Source organism: Pelodiscus sinensis, unplaced genomic scaffold (genome assembly GCF_049634645.1).
Source record: "Pelodiscus sinensis isolate JC-2024 unplaced genomic scaffold, ASM4963464v1 ctg75, whole genome shotgun sequence".
Taxonomy (NCBI): Eukaryota; Metazoa; Chordata; order Testudines; family Trionychidae; genus Pelodiscus; species Pelodiscus sinensis.
In genome coordinates, this window is record NW_027465860.1 from 59,037 (window position 1) to 81,766 (window position 22,730).

At 63.9% G+C, this 22,730-nt stretch overlaps 1 long non-coding RNA gene across 1 annotated transcript; it reads right to left on the minus strand.

The window, feature by feature from the left end:
- Positions 1-9,327: 9,327 nt before the first annotated feature.
- LOC142823993 (uncharacterized) lies at positions 9,328-10,436 on the minus strand. The gene is made up of 3 exons (XR_012899050.1): positions 9,925-10,436; positions 9,490-9,627; positions 9,328-9,447 (listed from the first exon to the last, which is right to left on the minus strand). It is a non-coding gene; the product is annotated as an uncharacterized LOC142823993 (long non-coding RNA).
- Between the last annotated feature and the right edge of the window lie 12,294 nt (positions 10,437-22,730).

Sequence of the window (22,730 nt, forward strand, 5' to 3'; positions counted from 1 at the left end):
CGAGAGCAGCGTCAGAGACCCCCCCAACAGCGCCACCCGAGAGCAGCACCAGAGACCCCCCCCAGCAGCGCAACCCGAGAGCGGCACCAGAGACCCCCCCAGCAGCGCAAACCGAGAGCAGCGTCAGAGACCCCCCCAACAGCGCCACCCGAGAGCGGCACCAGAGACCCCCCCAGCAGCGCAACCCGAGAGCAGCGTCAGAGACCCCCCCCAACAGCGCAACCCGAGAGCAGCGTCAGAGACCCCCCCCAACAGCGCCACCCGAGAGCAGCACCAGAGACCCCCCCCAGCAGCGCAACCCGAGAGCAGCGTCAGAGACCCCCCCCAGCAGCGCAACCCGAGAGCAGCGTCAGAGACCCCCCCCAACAGCGCCACCCGAGAGCAGCACCAGAGACCCCCCCAGCAGCGCAACCCGAGAGCAGCGTCAGAGACCCCCCCCAACACCGCCACCCGAGAGCAGCACCAGAGACCCCCCCAGCAGCGCAACCCGAGAGAGGCACCAGAGACCCCCCCAGCAGCGCAACCCGAGAGCGGCACCAGAGACCCCCCCAGCAGCGCAAACCGAGAGCAGCGTCAGAGACCCCCCCAACAGTGCCACCCGAGAGCGGCACCAGAGACCCCCCCCCCAGCAGTGCAACCCGAGAGCGGCACCAGAGACCCCCCCAGCAGCGCAACCCGAGAGCAGCACCAGAGACCCCCCCAGCAGCGCAACCCGAGAGAGACACCAGAGACCCCCCCAGCAGCGCAACCCGAGAGCGGCGCCAGAGACCCCCCCCAACAGCGCCACCCGAGAGCAGCGTCAGAGACCCCCCCCAACAGCGCCACCCGAGAGCAGCGTCAGAGACCCCCCCCCACCAGCGCCACCCGAGAGCAGCGCCAGAGACCCCCCCAGCAGCGCCACCCGAGAGAGACACCAGAGACCCCCCCCCAGCATCGCGACCCAAGAGCGGACCCAGAGACCCCTCCTCAGCAGCGTGACCCAAGACCAGCGCCAGACACCCACCCCCCCAGCAGCGCAACCCGAGAGCGGCGCCAGAGACCCCCCCCAACAGCGCAAACCGAGAGCAGCGTCAGAGACCCCCCCCAGCAGCGTCAGAGACCCCCCCAACAGCGCCACCCGAGAGCAGCGCCAGAGACCCCCCCAGCAGCGCCACCCGAGAGAGACACCAGAGACCCCCCCCCAGCATCGCGACCCAAGAGCGGACCCAGAGACCCCTCCTCAGCAGCGTGACCCAAGACCAGCGCCAGACACCCACCCCCCCAGCAGCGCAACCCGAGAGCAGCGTCAGAGACCCCCCCAACAGCGCAAACCGAGAGCAGCGTCAGAGACCCCCCCAGCAGCGCAACCCGAGAGCGGCACCAGAGACCCCCCCAGCAGCGCAAACCGAGAGCAGCGTCAGAGACCCCCCCAACAGTGCCACCCGAGAGCGGCACCAGAGACCCCCCCAGCAGCGCAACCCGAGAGCAGCGTCAGAGACCCCCCCAACAGCGCCACCCGAGAGCAGCACCAGAGACCCCCCCCCCAGCAGCGCAACCCGAGAGCAGCGTCAGAGACCCCCCCCAGCAGCGCCACCCGAGAGCAGCACCAGAGACCCCCCCAGCAGCGCAACCCGAGAGCGGCACCAGAGACCCCCCCAGCAGCGCAACCCGAGAGCGGCACCAGAGACCCCCCCAGCAGCGCAAACCGAGAGCAGCGTCAGAGACCCCCCCAGCAGCGCAACCCGAGAGCAGCACCAGAGACCCCCCCAGCAGCGCAAACCGAGAGCAGCGTCAGAGACCCCCCCCCAACAGCGCCACCCGAGAGCAGCACCAGAGACCCCCCCAGCAGCGCAACCCGAGAGCGGCGCCAGAGACCCCCCCCCAGCAGCGCAACCCGAGAGCGGTGCCAGAGACCCCCCCCAACAGCGCCACCCGAGAGCAGCGTCAGAGACCCCCCCCACCAGCGCCACCCGAGAGCAGCGCCAGAGACCCCCCCAGCAGCGCCACCCGAGAGAGACACCAGAGACCCCCCCCCAGCATCGCGACCCAAGAGCGGACCCAGAGACCCCTCCTCAGCAGCGTGACCCAAGACCAGCGCCAGACACCCACCCCCCCAGCAGCGCCACCCGAGAGCAGCGCCAGAGACCCCCCCAACAGCGCCACCCGAGAGCAGCGTCAGAGACCCCCCCAACAGCGCCACCCGAGAGCGGCGCCAGAGACCCCCCCCAGCAGCGCCACCCGAGAGCGGCGCCAGAGACCCCTCCCAACAGCGCAAACCGAGAGCAGCGTCAGAGACCCCCCCCCACCAGCGGCACCCGAGAGCAGCACCAGAGACCCCCCCAGCAGCGCAAACCGAGAGCAGCGTCAGAGACCCCCTCCCACCAGCGCCACCCGAGAGCAGCACCAGAGACCCCCCCAGCAGCGCAACCCGAGAGCGGCACCAGAGACCCCCCCAGCAGCGCAAACCGAGAGCAGCGTCAGAGACCCCCCCAACAGTGCCACCCGAGAGCGGCACCAGAGACCCCCCCAGCAGCGCAACCCGAGAGCAGCGTCAGAGACCCCCCCCAACAGCGCCACCCGAGAGCAGCACCAGAGACCCCCCCAGCAGCGCAACCCGAGAGCAGCGTCAGAGACCCCCCCCCAACAGCGCCACCCGAGAGCAGCACCAGAGACCCCCCCAGCAGCGCAACCCGAGAGCGGCACCAGAGACCCCCCCAGCAGCGCAACCCGAGAGCGGCACCAGAGACCCCCCCAGCAGCGCAACCCGAGAGCGGCGCCAGAGACCCCCCCCAACAGCGCAAACCGAGAGCAGCGTCAGAGACCCCCCCCAACAGCGCCACCCGAGAGCAGCGCCAGAGACCCCCCCAGCAGCGCCACCCGAGAGCAGCGCCAGAGACCCCCCCAGCAGCGCCACCCGAGAGAGACACCAGAGACCCCCCCCAGCATCGCGACCCAAGAGCGGACCCAGAGACCCCTCCTCAGCAGCGTGACCCAAGACCAGCGCCAGACACCCACCCCCCCAGCAGCGCAACCCGAGAGCGGCGCCAGAGACCCCCCCCAACAGCGCAAACCGAGAGCAGCGTCAGAGACCCCCCCCAACAGCGCCACCCGAGAGCAGCGCCAGAGACCCCCCCAGCAGCGCCACCCGAGAGAGACACCAGAGACCCCCCCCCAGCATCGCGACCCAAGAGCGGACCCAGAGACCCCTCCTCAGCAGCGTGACCCAAGACCAGCGCCAGACACCCACCCCCCCAGCAGCGCCACCCGAGAGCAGCGCTAGAGACCCCCCCAACAGCGCCACCCGAGAGCAGCGTCAGAGACCCCCCCAACAGCGCCACCCGAGAGCAGCACCAGAGACTCCCCCAGCAGCGCCACCCGAGAGCGGCGCCAGAGACCCCCCCCAGCAGCGCCACCCGAGAGCGGCGCCAGAGACCCCCCCCAACAGCGCAAACCGAGAGCAGCGTCAGAGACCCCCCCCCACCAGCGGCACCCGAGAGCAGCGCCAGAGACCCCCCCAGCAGCGCAAACCGAGAGAAGCGTCAGAGACCCCCTCCCACCAGCGCCACCCGAGAGCAGCACCAGAGACCCCCCCCAGCAGCGCAAACCGAGAGCAGCACCAGAGACCCCCCCAGCAGCGCCACCCGAGAGAGACACCAGAGACCCCCCCCCCAGCATCGCGACCCAAGAGCGGACCCAGAGACCCCTCCTCAGCAGCGTGACCCAAGACCAGCGCCAGACACCCACCCCCCAGCAGCGCAACCCGAGAGCAGCGTCAGAGACCCCCCCCAACAGCGCAAACCGAGAGCAGCGTCAGAGACCCCCCCAACAGCGCCACCCGAGAGCAGCACCAGAGACCCCCCCCCAGCAGCGCAACCCGAGAGCGGCACCAGAGACCCCCCCAGCAGCGCAAACCGAGAGCAGCGTCAGAGACCCCCCCAACAGTGCCACCCGAGAGCGGCACCAGAGACCCCCCCAGCAGCGCAACCCGAGAGCAGCGTCAGAGACCCCCCCCAACAGCGCCACCCGAGAGCAGCACCAGAGACCCCCCCAGCAGCGCAACCCGAGAGCAGCGTCAGAGACCCCCCCCAACACCGCCACCCGAGAGCAGCACCAGAGACCCCCCCAGCAGCGCAACCCGAGAGCGGCACCAGAGACCCCCCCAGCAGCGCAAACCGAGAGCAGCGTCAGAGACCCCCCCAACAGTGCCACCCGAGAGCGGCACCAGAGACCCCCCCCCCAGCAGCGCAACCCGAGAGCGGCACCAGAGACCCCCCCAGCAGCGCAACCCGAGAGCAGCACCAGAGACCCCCCCAGCAGCGCAACCCGAGAGAGACACCAGAGACCCCCCCAGCAGCGCAACCCGAGAGCGACGCCAGAGACCCCCCCCAACAGCGCCACCCGAGAGCAGCGTCAGAGACCCCCCCCAACAGCGCCACCCGAGAGCAGCGTCAGAGACCCCCCCCACCAGCGCCACCCGAGAGCAGCGCCAGAGACCCCCCCAGCAGCGCCACCCGAGAGAGACACCAGAGACCCCCCCCCAGCATCGCGACCCAAGAGCGGACCCAGAGACCCCTCCTCAGCAGCGTGACCCAAGACCAGCGCCAGACACCCACCCCCCCAGCAGCGCAACCCGAGAGCGGCGCCAGAGACCCCCCCCAACAGCGCAAACCGAGAGCAGCGTCAGAGACCCCCCCCAGCAGCGTCAGAGACCCCCCCCAACAGCGCCACCCGAGAGCAGCGCCAGAGACCCCCCCAGCAGCGCCACCCGAGAGAGACACCAGAGACCCCCCCCCCAGCATCGCGACCCAAGAGCGGACCCAGAGACCCCTCCTCAGCAGCGAGACCCAAGACCAGCGCCAGACACCCACCCCCCCAGCAGCGCAACCCGAGAGCAGCGTCAGAAACCCCCCCAACAGCGCAAACCGAGAGCAGCGTCAGAGACCCCCCCAGCAGCGCAACCCGAGAGCGGCACCAGAGACCCCCCCAGCAGCGCAAACCGAGAGCAGCGTCAGAGACCCCCCCAACAGTGCCACCCGAGAGCGGCACCAGAGACCCCCCCAGCAGCGCAACCCGAGAGCAGCGTCAGAGACCCCCCCAACAGCGCCACCCGAGAGCAGCACCAGAGACCCCCCCCAGCAGCGCAACCCGAGAGCAGCGTCAGAGACCCCCCCCCAGCAGCGCCACCCGAGAGCAGCACCAGAGACCCCCCCCAGCAGCGCAACCCGAGAGCGGCACCAGAGACCCCCCCAGCAGCGCAACCCGAGAGCGGCACCAGAGACCCCCCCAGCAGCGCAACCAGAGAGCAGCACCAGAGACCCCCCCAGCAGCGCAACCCGAGAGAGACACCAGAGACCCCCCCAGCAGCGCAAACCGAGAGCAGCGTCAGAGACCCCCCCCCAACAGCGCCACCCGAGAGCAGCACCAGAGACCCCCCCAGCAGCGCAACCCGAGAGCGGCGCCAGAGACCCCCCCCCAGCAGCGCAACCCGAGAGCGGTGCCAGAGACCCCCCCCAACAGCGCCACCCGAGAGCAGCGTCAGAGACCCCCCCCACCAGCGCCACCCGAGAGCAGCGCCAGAGACCCCCCCAGCAGCGCCACCCGAGAGAGACACCAGAGACCCCCCCCCAGCATCGCGACCCAAGAGCGGACCCAGAGACCCCTCCTCAGCAGCGTGACCCAAGACCAGCGCCAGACACCCACCCCCCCAGCAGCGCCACCCGAGAGCAGCGCCAGAGACCCCCCCAACAGCGCCACCCGAGAGCAGCGTCAGAGACCCCCCCAACAGCGCCACCCAAGAGCAGCACCAGAGACCCCCCCAGCAGCGCCACCCGAGAGCGGCGCCAGAGACCCCCCCCAGCAGCGCCACCCGAGAGCGGCGCCAGAGACCCCTCCCAACAGCGCAAACCGAGAGCAGCGTCAGAGACCACCCCCCCACCAGCGGCACCCGAGAGCAGCACCAGAGACCCCCCCAGCAGCGCAAACCGAGAGCAGCGTCAGAGACCCCCTCCCACCAGCGCCACCCGAGAGCAGCACCAGAGACCCCCCCAGCAGCGCAACCCGAGAGCGGCACCAGAGACCCCCCCAGCAGCGCAAACCGAGAGCAGCGTCAGAGACCCCCCCAACAGTGCCACCCGAGAGCGGCACCAGAGACCCCCCCAGCAGCGCAACCCGAGAGCAGCGTCAGAGACCCCCCCCAACAGCGCCACCCGAGAGCAGCACCAGAGACCCCCCCAGCAGCGCAACCCGAGAGCAGCGTCAGAGACCCCCCCCCAACAGCGCCACCCGAGAGCAGCACCAGAGACCCCCCCAGCAGCGCAACCCGAGAGCGGCACCAGAGACCCCCCCAGCAGCGCAACCCGAGAGCGGCACCAGAGACCCCCCCAGCAGCGCAAACCGAGAGCAGCGTCAGAGACCCCCCCCAACAGTGCCACCCGAGAGCGGCACCAGAGACCCCCCCCCAGCAGCGCAACCCGAGAGCGGCGCCAGAGACCCCCCCCAACAGCGCAAACCGAGAGCAGCGTCAGAGACCCCCCCCCAACAGCGCCACCCGAGAGCAGCGCCAGAGACCCCCCCAGCAGCGCCACCCGAGAGAGACACCAGAGACCCCCCCCCCAGCATCGCGACCCAAGAGCGGACCCAGAGACCCCTCCTCAGCAGCGTGACCCAAGACCAGCGCCAGACACCCACCCCCCCAGCAGCGCCACCCGAGAGCAGCGCCAGAGACCCCCCCCAACAGCGCCACCCGAGAGCAGCGTCAGAGACCCCCCCAGCAGCGCCACCCGAGAGCAGCGCCAGAGACCCCCCCCAACAGCGCCACCCGAGAGCAGCGTCAGAGACCCCCCCAACAGCGCCACCCGAGAGCAGCACCAGAGACCCCCCCAGCAGCGCCACCCGAGAGCGGCGCCAGAGACCCCCCCCAGCAGCGCCACCCAAGAGCGGCGCCAGAGACCCCCCCCCAACAGCGCAAACCGAGAGCAGCGTCAGAGACCCCCCCCCACCAGCGGCACCCGAGAGCAGCGCCAGAGACCCCCCCAGCAGCGCAAACCGAGAGCAGCGTCAGAGACCCCCTCCCACCAGCGCCACCCGAGAGCAGCACCAGAGACCCCCCCAGCAGCGCAAACCGAGAGCAGCACCAGAGACCCCCCAGCAGCGCCACCCGAGAGAGACACCAGAGACCCCCCCGCCCCAGCATCGCGACCCAAGAGCGGACCCAGAGACCCCTCCTCAGCAGCGTGACCCAAGACCAGCGCCAGACACCCACCCCCCAGCAGCGCAACCCGAGAGCAGCGTCAGAGACCCCCCCAACAGCGCAAACCGAGAGCAGCGTCAGAGACCCCCCCCAACAGCGCCACCCGAGAGCAGCACCAGAGACCCCCCCAGCAGCGCAACCCGAGAGCGGCACCAGAGACCCCCCCAGCAGCGCAAACCGAGAGCAGCGTCAGAGACCCCCCCAACAGTGCCACCCGAGAGCGGCACCAGAGACCCCCCCAGCAGCGCAACCCGAGAGCAGCGTCAGAGACCCCCCCAACAGCGCAAACCGAGAGCAGCGTCAGAGACCCCCCCCAACAGCGCCACCCGAGAGCAGCACCAGAGACCCCCCCAGCAGCGCAACCCGAGAGCGGCACCAGAGACCCCCCCAGCAGCCCAAACCGAGAGCAGCGTCAGAGACCCCCCCCAACAGTGCCACCCGAGAGCGGCACCAGAGACCCCCCAAGCAGCGCAACCCGAGAGCAGCGTCAGAGACCCCCCCCAACAGCGCCACCCGAGAGCAGCACCAGAGACCCCCCCCAGCAGCGCAACCCGAGAGCAGCGTCAGAGACCCCCCCCCAACAGCGCCACCCGAGAGCAGCACCAGAGACCCCCCCAGCAGCGCAACCCGAGAGCGGCACCAGAGACCCCCCCAGCAGCGCAACCCGAGAGCGGCACCAGAGACCCCCCCAGCAGCGCAAACCGAGAGCAGCGTCAGAGACCCCCCCAACAGTGCCACCCGAGAGCGGCACCAGAGACCCCCCCCCCAGCAGTGCAACCCGAGAGCGGCACCAGAGACCCCCCCAGCAGCGCAAACCGAGAGCAGCGTCAGAGACCCCCCCCCCAACAGGGCCACCCGAGAGCAGCACCAGAGACCCCCCCAGCAGCGCAACCCGAGAGCGGCGCCAGAGACCCCCCCCAGCAGCGCAACCCGAGAGCGGCGCCAGAGACCCCCCCCAACAGCGCCACCCGAGAGCAGCGTCAGAGACCCCCCCCCACCAGCGCCACCCGAGAGCAGCGCCAGAGACCCCCCCAGCAGCGCCACCCGAGAGAGACACCAGAGGACCCCCCCCAGCATCGCGACCCAAGAGCGGACCCAGAGACCCCTCCTCAGCAGCGTGACCCAAGACCAGCGCCAGACACCCACCCCCCCAGCAGTGCCACCCGAGAGCAGCGTCAGAGACCCCCCCAACAGCGCCACCCGAGAGCAGCACCAGAGACCCCCCCAGCAGCGCAAACCGAGAGCAGCGTCAGAGACCCCCCCCCACCAGCGGCACCCGAGAGCAGCGCCAGAGACCCCCCCAGCAGCGCAAACCGAGAGCAGCGTCAGAGACCCCCTCCCACCAGCGCCACCCGAGAGCAGCACCAGAGACCCCCCCAGCAGCGCAAACCGAGAGCAGCACCAGAGACCCCCCCAGCAGCGCCACCCGAGAGAGACACCAGAGACCCCCCCCCAGCATCGCGACCCAAGAGCTGACCCAGAGACCCCTCCTCAGCAGCGTGACCCAAGACCAGCGCCAGACACCCACCCCCCCAGCAGCGCAACCGGAGAGCAGCACCAGAGACCGTCCACAACAGCGCGACCTGAGAGCGGAACCAGAGATCCCCCCCCCCAGCAGTGTCACCCAAGAGCAGCGCCAGAAACCCCCCCACAGTAGCATCACCTGAAAGAGGCGTCAGAGATCCACCGAGCAGCTCCACCTGAGTGTGACACCAGAGACACCCCCCAGCAGCGTCATCCGAGAGCGGAGCCAGAGCCCCCTCCCCCAGTAGCGGAGACCCTCACCCCCAGCAGTTCCAGGAGATTGGCGCCAGAGCCCCCCCCCAGTAGCACAACCCGAGAGCGATGCCAGAGACCCACCCCAGCAGCATCACCTGAAAGTGATGCCAGAGACCCCTGCTCAGCATCACCCGAATGCGGCGCCAGAGACCCCCCCAGCAGCGCGACCCTAGAGCACCGCTGGAGACCCCCCCCCCCAGCAGCGTCACCAGAGAGTAGCTCCAGAGTCCCCCCCCCCAGCAGCGTCACCCAGGAGCGGTGCCAGAGAGCCCCCCATCTGCGTCACCTGAATTTGGCACCAGAGACCCCCCCCCAGTATTGCGACCCGAGAGCGGCGCCAGTGTCCCGCCCCAGCAGCCTCACCAAAGAGCGGCGCCAAAGACTCCCCTCAAGCAGCACTACCTGAGAGAGGAGCCAGAGAACCCCCCAAGCAGCACAACCTGAGAGCGACGCGATAGACCCCTTCTACCCAGCAGCATCACCCGAGAGCGGCGCCAGAGACCCCCTCCCCCCAGCAGCTCAACGAGCCTCGCTTTGACCAAGCTCCCGAGCTCGCTGTTCTCGTTACCGTTCCGTCCCCAGACGGGAGGACACCGGGAGGGTTGACTTCTTATCGCTCGCTACCGAACACAGCAGAGGGGGGAAAACCAACCAAACAACTTAGCGTTTCAGTCCGCAAGGACGCGGCGTCGCTTCTCCCACCATCGCACCGCAGCCTCCCACCATCGGCCACCCCCTCCCGCTGCCACTCCAGGAACGCGGAGAGAACGGAGGCCTTGAATATCTATCCACGCTCTGTTGAACCGCCTATGCCCCTTCACCAGTCCCCAAGCCACCAGGCTCCGTGACCCAGCAGGAAGCTCTCTGCCTCAGAAGAAACATAGTGCCAGGACGCTTGAAGATTTCAAAGCACGCACCTCTTACTCACACAGAGCCATGGGAAGGCCGAACGCTGAGGACCCTTCACGTGTTCCGAGAATCACGTCCAGGCAGCTCAAGTCCATCTCGGACGATTTATTCTCCGCCCACGGCCACGCACTGATTCCTCTGCAAGGGTGGCCAAAAAAGCCCAGCGTTAGCTCTCACTCACTAAAGTCTGTGGCTGTGGGAATTCTATCCTTTAGCCCTTTCCCCCCCTCTCGCCTATGTATCGGTTCCTCTACAAGAACACTGAGTCAGTCAGCCATGACGCACCACCGCTCTCCCTTGCGCGACTTGCGAACCTGCAGAATTCCCGTTGGCTCCTGAGCCCTTAACCCGTGGAGATGCTCACCTGGAATGCCTGCACGTGAGCTATACAGGGACACGGCAGAAGGACAGCAAGGACAAAGACACATACAGAAACAGACAGACAGAACGTATTGGCCAATACGAGAGAGCAACAAGAGAGAAACACATGAGAGGCAGCCGGAAACCTTACCACCTTGCGTCTTCCTCCTCGAGCCAAGCGTCTGCTGAAAAGGACACCGTGTTCCAGAGAAACCAGCACCCCTGACAAACGGGAGCCCTGTTTCTCCCACTACCAAGGAAGCACCTCGGGAACCTCCGCTCGGACTCGCTGTCTAAGCAAACGTGACTTCCCTTCCTAGACCCGAGTGGGTCGTAAGCCGAGAGATTTCCAGACCCGACACTTAGTTCCCAGTCAGCGATGGCTGCTCCGCTCCCAGCTGGACGGTTCTCGCCTCGCTTCGACCAAGCTCCCGAGCTCGCTGTTCTCTTTTCCGTTCCATCCCCAGACGGGAGGACACCGGGAGGGTTGACTTCTTATCGCTCGCTACCGAACACAGCAGAGGGGAAAAAACAAACAAACAACTTAGCTTTTCAGTCCGCAAGGACGCGGCATCGCTTCTCCTCCCACCATCGGCCACCCCCTCCCGCTGCCACTCCAGGAACGCGGAGAGAACGGAGGCCTTGAATATCTATCCACGCTCTGTTGAACCGCCTATGCCCCTTCACCAGTCCCCAAGCCACCAGGCTCCGTGACCCAGCAGGAAGCTCTCTGCCTCAGAAGAAACATAGTGCCAGGACGCTTGAAGATTTCAAAGCACGCACCTCTTACTCACACAGAGCCATGGGAAGGCCGAACGCTGAGGACCCTTCACGTGTTCCGAGAATCACGTCCAGGCAGCTCAAGTCCATCTCGGACGATATCTTCTCAGCCCACGGCCCCTCACTGATTCCTCTGCAAGGGTGGCCGAAAAAGCCCAGCGTTAGCTCTCACTCACTAAAGTCTGTGGCTGTGGGAATTCTATCCTTTAGCCCTTTCCCCCCCTCTCGCCTATGTATCGGGTCCTCTACAAGAACACTGAGTCAGTCAGCCATGACGCACCACCGCTCTCCCTTGCGCGACTGGCGTACCTGCAGAATTCCCGTTGGCTCCTGAGCCCTTAACCCTTGGAGATGCTCACCTGGAATGCCTGCACGTGAGCTATACAGGGACACGGCAGAAGGACAGCAAGGACAAAGACACATACAGAAACAGACAGACAGAACGTATTGGCCAATACGAGAGAGCAACAAGAGAGAAACACATGAGAGGCAGCCGGAAACCTTACCACCTTGCGTCTTCCTCCTCGAGCCAAGCGTCTGCTGAAAAGGACACCGTGTTCCAGAGAAACCAGCACCCCTGACAAACGGGAGCCCTGTTTCTCCCACTACCAAGGAAGCACCTCGGGAACCTCCGCTCGGACTCGCTGTCTAAGCAAACGTGACTTCCCTTCCTAGACCCGAGTGGGTCGTAAGCCGAGAGATTTCCAGACCCGACACTTAGTTCCCAGTCAGCGATGGCTGCTCTGCTCCCAGCTGGACGGTTCTCGCCTCGCTTCGACCAAGCTCCCGAGCTCGCTGTTCTCTTTTCCGTTCCATCCCCAGACGGGAGGACACCGGGAGGGTTGACTTCTTATCGCTCGCTACCGAACACAGCAGAGGGGAAAAAACAAACAAACAACTTAGCTTTTCAGTCCGCAAGGACGCGGCATCGCTTCTCCTCCCACCATCGGCCACCCCCTCCCGCTGCCACTCCAGGAACGCGGAGAGAACGGAGGCCTTGAATATCTATCCACGCTCTGTTGAACCGCCTATGCCCCTTCACCAGTCCCCAAGCCACCAGGCTCCGTGACCCAGCAGGAAGCTCTCTGCCTCAGAAGAAACATAGTGCCAGGACGCTTGAAGATTTCAAAGCACGCACCTCTTACTCACACAGAGCCATGGGAAGGCCGAACGCTGAGGACCCTTCACGTGTTCCGAGAATCACGTCCAGGCAGCTCAAGTCCATCTCGGACGATATCTTCTCAGCCCACGGCCCCTCACTGATTCCTCTGCAAGGGTGGCCGAAAAAGCCCAGCGTTAGCTCTCACTCACTAAAGTCTGTGGCTGTGGGAATTCTATCCTTTAGCCCTTTCCCCCCCTCTCGCCTATGTATCGGGTCCTCTACAAGAACACTGAGTCAGTCAGCCATGACGCACCACCGCTCTCCCTTGCGCGACTGGCGTACCTGCAGAATTCCCGTTGGCTCCTGAGCCCTTAACCCTTGGAGATGCTCCCTGGAATGCCTGCAAGTGTGCTGTACAAGGACACGGCAGAAGCAGAGCAAGGACAAAGACACAGACAGAAACAGACAGAAAGGACGTGTTGGCCAATACGAGAGAGAAACAAGAGAGAAACACATGAGAGGCAGCCAGAAACCTTACCACCTTGCATCTTCCTCCTCGAGCCAAGCGTCTGCTGAGAAGGACACCGTGTTCCAGAGAAACCAGCACCCGTGACAAACGGAAGCCCTGACAAACGGGAGCTACCAAGGAAGCACCTCGGGAACCTCCGCTCGGACTCGCTGTCTAAGCAAACGTGACTTCCCTTCCTAGACCCGAGTGGGCCGTAAGCCGAGAGATTTCCAGAGCCGACACTTATCTCCCGGTCAGCGATGGCTGCTCCACTCCCAGCCGGACGGTTCTCGCCTCGCTTCGACCAAGCTCCCGAGCTCGCTGTTCTCTTTTCCGTTCCATCCCCAGACGGGAGGACACCGGGAGGGTTGACTTCTTATCGCTCGCTACAGAACACAGCAGAGGGGAAAAAACAAACAAACAACTTAGCTTTTCAGTCCGCAAGGACGTGGCATCGCTTCTCCTCCCACCATCGGCCACCCCCTCCCGCTGCCACTCCAGGAACGCGGAGAGAACGGAGGCCTTGAATATCTATCCACGCACTGTTGAACCGCCTACTGCCCCTTCACCAGTCCCCAAGCCACCAGGCTCCGTGCCCCAGCAGGAAGCTCTCTGCCTCAGAAGAAACATACTGCCAGGACGCTTGAAGATTTCAAAGCACGCACCTCTTACTCACGCAGAGCCATGGGAAGGCCGAACGCTGAGGACCCTTCACGTGTTCCGAGAATCACGTCCAGGCAGCTCAAGTACATCTCGGACGATTTATTCTCCGCCCACGGCCACGCACTGATTCCTCTGCAAGGGTGGCCAAAAAAGCCCAGCGTTAGCTCTCACTCACTAAAGTCTGTGGCTGTAGGAATTCTATCCTTTAGCCCTTTCTCCCCCTCTCGCCTATGTATCGGTTCCTCTACAAGAACACTGAGTCAGTCAGCCATGACGCACCACCGCTCTCCCTTGCGCAACTGGCGTACCTGCAGCATTCCCATTGGCTCCTGAGCCCTTAACCCTTGGAGATGCTCACCTGGAATGCCTGCAAGTGTGCTGTACAAGGACACGGCAGAAGCAGAGCAAGGACAAAGACACAGACAGAAACAGACAGACAGAACGTATTGGCCAATACTAGAGAGCAACAAGAGAGAAACACATAAGAGGCAGTCAGAAACCTTACCACCTTGCGTCTTCCTCCTCGAGCCAAGCGTCTGCTGAGAAGAACACCGTGTTCCAGAGAAACCAGCACCCCTGACAAACGGGAGCCCTGTTTCTCCCACTACCAGGTAAGCACCTCGGGAACCTCCGCTCGGACTCGCTGTCTAAGCAAATGTGACTTCCCTTCCTAGACCCGAGTGGGTCGTAAGCCGAGAGATTTCCAGACCCGACACTTATCTCCCTGTCAGCGATGGCTGCTCCGCTCCCCCAGCCGGACGGTTCTCGCCTCGCTTCGACCAAGCTCCCGAGCTCGCTGTTCTCATTTCCGTTCCATCCCCAGACGGGAGGACACCGGGAGGGTTGACTTCTTATCGCTCGCTACCGAACACAGCAGAGGGGAAAAAACAAACAAACAACTTAGCTTTTCAGTCCGCAAGGACGCGGCATCGCTTCTCCTCCCACCATCGCACCGCTGCCTCCCACCATCGGCCACCCCCTCCCGCTGCCAGTCCAGGAACGCGGAGAGAACGGAGGCCTTGAATATCTATCCACGCTCTGTTGAACTGCCTATGCCCCTTCACCAGTCCCCAAGCCACCAGGCTCCGTGACCCAGCAGGACGCTCTCTGCCTCAGAAGAAACATACTGCCAGGATGCTTAAAGATTTCAAAGCACGCACCTCTTACTCACACAGAGCCATGGGAAGGCCTTACTCTGAGGACCCTTCACGTGTTCCGAGAATCACGTCCAGGCAGCTCAAGTACATCTCGGACGATTTATTTTCCGCCCACGGCCACGCACTGATTCCTCTGCAAGGGTGGCCAAAAAAGCCCAGCGTTAGCTCTCACTCACTAAAGTCTGTGGCTGTGGGAATTCTATCCTTTAGCCCTTTCCCCCCCCTCTCGCCTATGTATCGGGTCCTCTACAAGAACACCGAGTCATTCAGCCATGACGCACCACCGCTCTCCCTTGCGCGACTTGCGTACCTGCTGAATTCCCGTTGGCTCCTGAGCCCTTAACCCTTGGAGATGCTCACCTGGAATGCCTGCAAGTGTGCTGTACAAAGACACGGCAGAAGCAGAGCAAGGACAAAGACACAGACAGAAACAGACAGACAGGACGTATTGGCCAATACGAGAGAGCAACAAGAGAGAAACACATGAGAGGCAGCCAGAAACCTTACCACCTTGCGTCTTCCTCCTCGAGCCAAGCGTCTGCTGAGAAGGACACCGTGTTCCAGAGAAACCAGCACCCCTGACAAACGGGAGCTACCAAGGAAGCACCTCGAGAACCTCCGCTCGGACTCGCTGTCTAAGCAAACGTGACTTCCCTCCCTAGACCCGAGTGGGCCGTAAGCTGAGAGATTTCCAGACCCGACACTTATCTCCCGGTCAGCGATGGCTGCTCCGCTCCCAGCAGGACGGTTCTCGCCTCGCTTCGACCAAGCTCCCGAGCTCGCCGTTCTCTTTTCCGTTCCATCCCCAGAAGGGAGGACACCGGGAGGGTTGACTTCTTATCGCTCGCTACCGAACACAGCAGAGGGGAAAAAACAAACAAACAACTTAGCTTTTCAGTCCACAAGGACGCGGCATCGCTTCTCCTCCCACCATCGGCCACCCCCTCCCGCTGCCACTCCAGGAACGCGGAGAGAACGGAGGCCTTGAATATCTATCCACGCACTGTTGAACCGCCTACTGCCCCTTCACCAGTCCCCAAGCCACCAGGCTCCGTGCCCCAGCAAGAAGCTCTCTGCCTCAGAAGAAAAATACTGCCAGGACGCTTGAAGATTTCAAAGCACGCACCTCTTACTCACACAGAGCCATGGGAAGGCCGAACGCTGAGGACCCTTCACGTGTTCCGAGAATCACGTCCAGGCAGCTCAAGTCCATCTCGGACGATCTCTTCTCAGCCCACGGCCCCTCACTGATTCCTCTGCAAGGGTGGCCGAAAAAGCCCAGCGTTAGCTCTCACTCACTAAGGTCTGTGGCTGAGGGAATGCTATCCTTTAGCCCTTTCCCCCCCTCTCGCCTACGTATCGGGTCCTCTACAAGAACACTGAGTCAGTCAGCCATGACGCACCACCGCTCTCCCTTGCGCGACTGGCGTACCTGCAGCATTCCCATTGGCTCCTGAGCCCTTAACCCTTGGAGATGCTCACCTGGAATGCCCGCAAGTGTGCTGTACAAGGACACGGCAGAAGCAGAGCAAGGACAAAGACACAGACAGAAACAGACAGACAGAACGTATTGGCCAATACTAGAGAGCAACAAGAGAGAAACACATAAGAGGCAGTCAGAAACCTTACCACCTTGCGTCTTCCTCCTCGAGCCAAGCGTCTGCTGAGAAGGACACCGTGTTCCAGAGAAACCAGCACCCCTGACAAACGGGAGCCCTGTTTCTCCCACTACCAAGTAAGCACCTCGGGAACCTCCGCTCGGACTCGCTGTCTAAGCAAATGTGACTTCCCTTCCTAGACCCGAGTGGGCCGTAAGCCGAGAGATTTCCAGACCCGACACTTATCTCCCTGTCAGCGATGGCTGCTCTGCTCCCCCAGCCGGACGGTTCTCGCCTCGCTTCGACCAAGCTCCCGAGCTCGCTGTTCTCATTTCCGTTCCATCCCCAGATGGGAGGACACCGGGAGGGTTGACTTCTTATCGCTCGCTACCGAACACAGCAGAGGGGAAAAAACAAACAAACAACTTAGCTTTTCAGTCCGCAAGGACGCGGCATCGCTTCTCCTCCCACCATCGGCCACCCCCTCCCGCTGCCACTCCAGGAACGCGGAGAGAACGGAGGCCTTGAATATCTATCCACGCTCTGTTGAACCGCCTACTGCCCCTTCACCAGTCCCCAAGCCACCAGGCTCCGTGCCCCAGCAGGAAGCTCTCGGCCTCAGAAGAAAAATACTGCCAGGACGCTTGAAGATTTCAAAGCATGCACCTCTTACTCACACAGAGCCATGGGAAGGCCGAACAATGAGGACCCTTCACGTGTTCCGAGAATCACGTCCAGGCAGCTCAAGTCCATCTCGGGCGATTTATTCTCCGCCCACGGCCCCGCACTGATTCCTCTGCAAGGGCGGCCGAAAAAGACCAGCGTGAGCTCTCACTCACTAAGGTCTCTGGCTGCAGGAATTCTTGCCTTTAGCCCCATGGTCACCAACCAATAGATCACGATCTACCGGTAGATGTTGAGGCTCTAAGAGTAGCTCTTCAGCCCTCTCTGAACTGCGTGCGTGCGCAGTACATTTACATTAGATTTCCTCATTTGAGGACCAGCTACTCACCGAGCAACAACACAGGTGTGTAGCTGCAAGGAATGGTGGGAGCTGGGAGGTCTGGAGGGCTGAAACACCCCAGCCAGCTGACTGTGGCTTTCAGCAGAAAGACGCTGCCCCGCGCTCCAGCTGATCGGCGGCTTCTCCTCTGCGCCTGCCCACGTGGAGCTTGGTGCACCCTGGCTGAGCGCCACGACCAGCTCTCCGGGCAGCCGCTTCTCTTCACTCCAGCCTGGCTGCCCTGCGGTCAGTCCGGAGGGAGCGCGGGTCGGAGGCTTCCCTCCGTGGCTGGTGTAGGGAACTCCCTGCCCCCAACCTTGTTTCCTCTCCTCTGCCCCAAACCTGTCCCCCGCCCTCCTGGCCCCGTTCCCTCTCCCTTGCCCCCCCCCACCCCGCTGTATAACCCTTCCCCACTCTGCAGAAACTTGTCCCACGGCACCCTGCCCCCCCTGCAGGAACCGGTTCCCTCTGGCACCCTGTCTCCTACTGCAGAAACCTGTCCCCCCCCCAGGACCCTGTCCCCTGCTGCAGAAACCTGTCCTGGCACCCTGCCCCCTCTCCCCTGCCCTCACTGGCACCCTGTTCCCTGTCCCAGAACCCACTAGCACCCCTCCCCAGTATTGTGTCCCCTGCTCCCAAAGGACTTTTCTATGCGTCAGTGACCCCTGACTCAAGGCAGGTTCCCTGCCATTCTCATAAATAAAGACACTGCAGAAACTTTTTGTGCTTAACATAGTATTTTATTTAAAAATGGAGCTTGGCCAACAAACCCCCAATTGGGGCCTAGCCCCCATCTGGCCACAACCACTCCTGCACTCCCCCTTCCCCAGACCCTAGATCTGAGCCTATCAAACACTGGAACCCCCTGCCCTGAGCCCTTCACATACCCCAACCCAAATTCCTGCACCCTCACATCCACAAGCCTGTGACTTGCTTAGTATCCCAACACCGCCCAGCCTGGAGCCCCCTCCCCGAGCCAGTGTCCCCTTCTCCACCTCCTCCTCCATCCAGATTTCCTCCCACAGCTTGCACCTCTCACCCCTTCCCACACCCAAATCCCTCATTCCCACCGCAGAGACTACACATCCTGTCTCAACCCAGCTGGGGTCCGGCTAGACTGCAGGAGTTTTTCAGGATTCTGGAGATATCTCAGAAAAACTCTTCTGCATCCAGGGTTGCATTTGTTCTTCCGCTTTTTTAGTGGAAGAACAATCTGGCTCTTTCGGTCACCCCTATATTCCTCTTTCCCCAAGGAATAAGGTGGCTTCCAGAAGAAGGGTTTTTTTTCTGACATTTGGTCCAGTCTAGACAGGCCAAATGTTGGAAAAACCTCATTCTACAGAAGAATTGTTTTTTTTAAAGAAAAGTAGCAGTATAAGGATTGGGGACAGCAAGTGATGGAGAGGAGGAGAATAGAGAGAGCGGGGCTTCAAGGAAGGGGCAGGGCAGTAAATCTTGGCTTGGTCTGTCATTTAAAAGTGATCTTGGGTGTAAAAAGGTTGGAGACCACTGCTTTAGACCCCCCCCCCCCCCCCCCCGCCCCTCTGTATCGGGTCCATTACAACAATACTGAGTCAGTCTGCCATGACGCACCACTGGTCTCCCGTGCTCTCCCTTGCGCGACTGGCGTACCTGCACAATTCCCCTTAGCTCCTGGGCCATTAACCCATGGAGATGCTCACCTGGAATGCCTGTACGTATCCTGTACAAAGACACCGCAAAAGCAGAGCAAGGACAAAGACACAGACAGAAACAGACAGACAGAACCTACTGGCCAATACGAGAGAGCAACAAGAGAGAAACACGAGAGGCAGTTTGGGTGGGAGGGGAGGGGTTGAATACACTTAGTGGTCAGGGAAGGGGGTGCAGGTTGAGGAGGGGGTGTTGACTGGCCTGGGGGTGGGGAAGGGAGTGCAGGTTAGGCAGGGGGTGTTGTACGGACTGGGGGTGGGAGAAGAAGGTTGCAGGTTGGGCAGAGGGTGTAGAATGGCCTGGGGGTGGGAAAGGGAGTGCAGATTGGGCAGGGGGTGTTGTGTGGACTGGGAGGTGGGGGAAGGGAGTGCAGATTGGGCAGGGGGTGCAGAATGGACTGGGGGGTGCGGTAAGAGGGTTGCAGATTGGGCAGGGGGTGTAGAATGGACAGGGTGGTGGGAAAGGGGTGCAGGTTAGGCAGGGGTGCAGAATGGATGGGGTGGGGAAAGGGGTGCAGATTGGGTGGGGGGTGCAGAATGGACTGGGGGTGGGGAAAGGGGTGCAGATTGGGCTGGGAGTGAGGAATGCACTGAGGTGGGAAAAGGGGGTGCAGGTCGGGCGGGGGGTGCAGAATGGACTGGGGTGGGGCAGGGGGTGCAGAATGGATGGGGGGTGGGGAAAGGGGTGCAGGTTGGGCAGGGGGTGGGGAAGGCGGTGCAGATAGGGCACGGGGTGCAGAATGGACGGGGGGGTGGGGAAGGCGGTGCAGATTGGGCAGGGGGTGCAGAATGGACTGGGAGTGGGGAAAGGGGTGCAGATTGGGCAGGGGGCGCAGAATGGACTGGGGGTTGGGAAAGGGATGCAGATTGGGCAGAGGCTGCAGATTGGGCAGGGGTGCAGAATGGACTGGGGGTGGGGAAAGGGGTGCAGATTGGGCAGGGGGTGCAGATTGGGCAGGGGTGCAGAATGGACTGGGGGTGGGGAAAGGGATGCAGAATGGACTGGGGGTGGGAGAAGGGGGTGCAGATTGGGCAGGGGTTGCAGAATGGACTGGGGGTGGGAGAAGGGGGTGCAGATTGGGCAGGGGGTGTAGAATGGACTGAGGGTGGGAGAAGGGGGTGCAGATTGGGCAGGGAGTGTAGAATGGACTGGGAGTGGGGAAAGGGATGCAGAATGGACTGGGGGTGGGAGAAGGGGGTGCAGATTGGGCAGGGGTTGCAGAATGGACTGGGGGTGGGAGAAGGGGGTGCAGATTGGGCAGGGGGTGTAGAATGGACTGGGGGGTGGGGAAGGCGGTGCAGGTTGGGCTGGGAGTGAGGAATGCACTGAGGTGGAGAAGGGGGTGCAGGTCGGGCGGAGGGTGCAGAATGGACTGGGGTGGGGAAAGGGGTGCAGATTGGGCAGGGGGTGCAGAATGGACTGGGGGTGGGGAAAGGGGTGCAGATTGGGCAGGGGGTGTAGAATGGACTGGGGGTGGGGAAAGGGGTGCAGATTGGGCAGGGGGTGCAGATTGGGCAGGGGTGCAGAATGGACTGGGGGTGGGGAAAGGGATGCAGATTGGGCAGGGGGTGTAGAATGGACTGGGGGTGGGGAAAGGGGTGCAGATTGGGCATGGGGTGTAGAATGGACTGGGGGTGGGGAAAGGGGTGCAGATTGGGCAGGGGGTGCAGATTGGGCAGGGGTGCAGAATGGACTGGGGGTGGGAAAAGGGGTGCAGATTGGGCAGGGAGTGTAGAATGGACTGGGAGTGGGGAAAGGGATGCAGAATGGACTGGGGGTGGGAGAAGGGGGTGCAGATTGGGCAGGGGGTGTAGAATGGACTGGGGGGTGGGGAAGGCGGTGCAGGTTGGGCTGGGAGTGAGGAATGCACTGAGGTGGAGAAGGGGGTGCAGGTTGGGCGGGGGGTGCATAATGGACTGGGGTGGGGCAGGGGGTTCAGATTGGGCGGGGGGTGCAGAATGGACTGGGGGTGGGGAAAGGGGTGCAGATTGGGCAGGGGGTGCAGAATGGACGGGGGGTGGGGAAAGGGGTGCAGATTGGGCGGGGGGTGCAGAATGGACGGGGGGTGGGAGAAGGGGGTGCAGGTTGGGCAGGGGGTGCAGGTTGGGCAGGGGCGAGGGGAAGGCGGTGCAGGTTGGGCTGGGAGTGAGGAATGCACTGAAGTGGGAGAAGGGGGTGCAGGTCGGGCGGGGGGTGCAGAATGGACTGGGGGTGGGGCAGGGGGTGCAGATTGGGCAGGGGGTGCAGAATGGACTGGGGTGGGGAAGGGGGTGCAGATTGGGCAGGGGGTGCAGAATGGACTGGGGGTGGGGAAGGGGGTGCAGATTGGGCAGGGGGTGCAGAATGGACGGGGGTGGGGAAGGTGGTGCAGATTGGGCAGGGGGTGCAGAATGGACTGGGGGTGGGGAAGGGGGTGCAGGTCGGGCGGGGGGTGCAGAATGGATTGGGGGGTGGGGAAGGCGGTGCAGGTTGGGCTGGGAGTGAGGAATGCACTGAGGTGGGAGAAGGGGGTGCAGGTCGGGCGGGGGGTGCAGAATGGACTGGGGGTGGGGCAGGGGGTGCAGATTGGGCAGGGGGTGCAGAATGGACTGGGGTGGGGAAGGGGGTGCAGATTGGGCAGGGGGTGCAGAATGGACTGGGGGTGGGGAAGGGGGTGCAGATTGGGCAGGGGGTGCAGAATGGACGGGGGTGGGAGAAGGGGGTGCAGGTTGGGCAGGGGGTGCAGGTTGGGCAGGGGCGAGGGGAAGGCGGTGCAGGTTGGGCTGGGAGTGAGGAATGCACTGAGGTGGGGGAAGGCGGTGCAGGTTGGGCTGGGAGTGAGGAATGCACTGAAGTGGGAGAAGGGGGTGCAGGTCGGGCGGGGGGTGCAGAATGGACTGGGGGTGGGGCAGGGGGTGCAGATTGGGCAGGGGGTGCAGAATGGACTGGGGTGGGGAAGGGGGTGCAGATTGGGCAGGGGGTGCAGAATGGACTGGGGGTGGGGAAGGGGGTGCAGGTCGGGCGGGGGGTGCAGAATGGATTGGGGGGTGGGGAAGGCGGTGCAGGTTGGGCTGGGAGTGAGGAATGCACTGAGGTGGGAGAAGGGGGTGCAGGTTGGGCGGGGGGTGCAGAATGGACTGGGGGTGGGGAAGGGGGTGCAGGTCGGGCGGGGGGGGCCGTGCAGAGGGCGCGGGCAGACGTGAGCAGGGCCTGAGTAGCGCTGCCGGGACGTCCTGCGATGCAGGTGGGGGCGGATAGAAGCTGGAACACGCTGGGCGGGGCTATGCCGGGGGGCGGGGCTATGATAGGGGCGGGGCGCGCTGCGACGTGCCCCGGGAGGCCGCACTATGAGAACTACAAGTCCCAGGATGCGTCGCTGACACTTGGAGTGACACGAGCGCGCGACCAACCGCGTCGCTCCCTGGTCAATACCCGTTGTGATGTCACTTCCGGTGCACCCGCCCAACCGAACAGCGCCGGGCCTGCCCTGGCCCTGCAATGGCCGATGGGAGCTGCGGACAGGGGCATTCAGTTTCCCACAAGCCACTGCGGCTACTTTCCCTACTCCCCCTCATCCCGCCCCTCCCAATTGCTGGGCGGGGCTCCTGCCTCAGAGCCGGGAGCGTCCGCGGCTGATGCCCCGCCCCCACTCGGGAGAGGAGACTCCGCGGCAACCCCTGCCCCGCAAAACTCCTCCCCGCCCCGTGCAGTCTGATCCCCCCAAACTCTCCCCCGCCCCGTGCAGTCTGCTCCCCCCTCAAACTACTCCCCCCCGTGCAGTCTGATTCCCCCCCAACTCCTCTCCGCCCCGTGCAGTCTGCTCCCCCCCACCAAACTCCTCCCCGCCCCGTGCAGTCTGATTCCCCCCCCAACTCCTCTCCGCCCCGTGCAGTCTGCTCCCCCCCAACTCCTCTCCGCCCCGTGCAGTCTGATTCCCCCCCAAACTCCTCTCCCCCCCGTGCAGTCTGATCC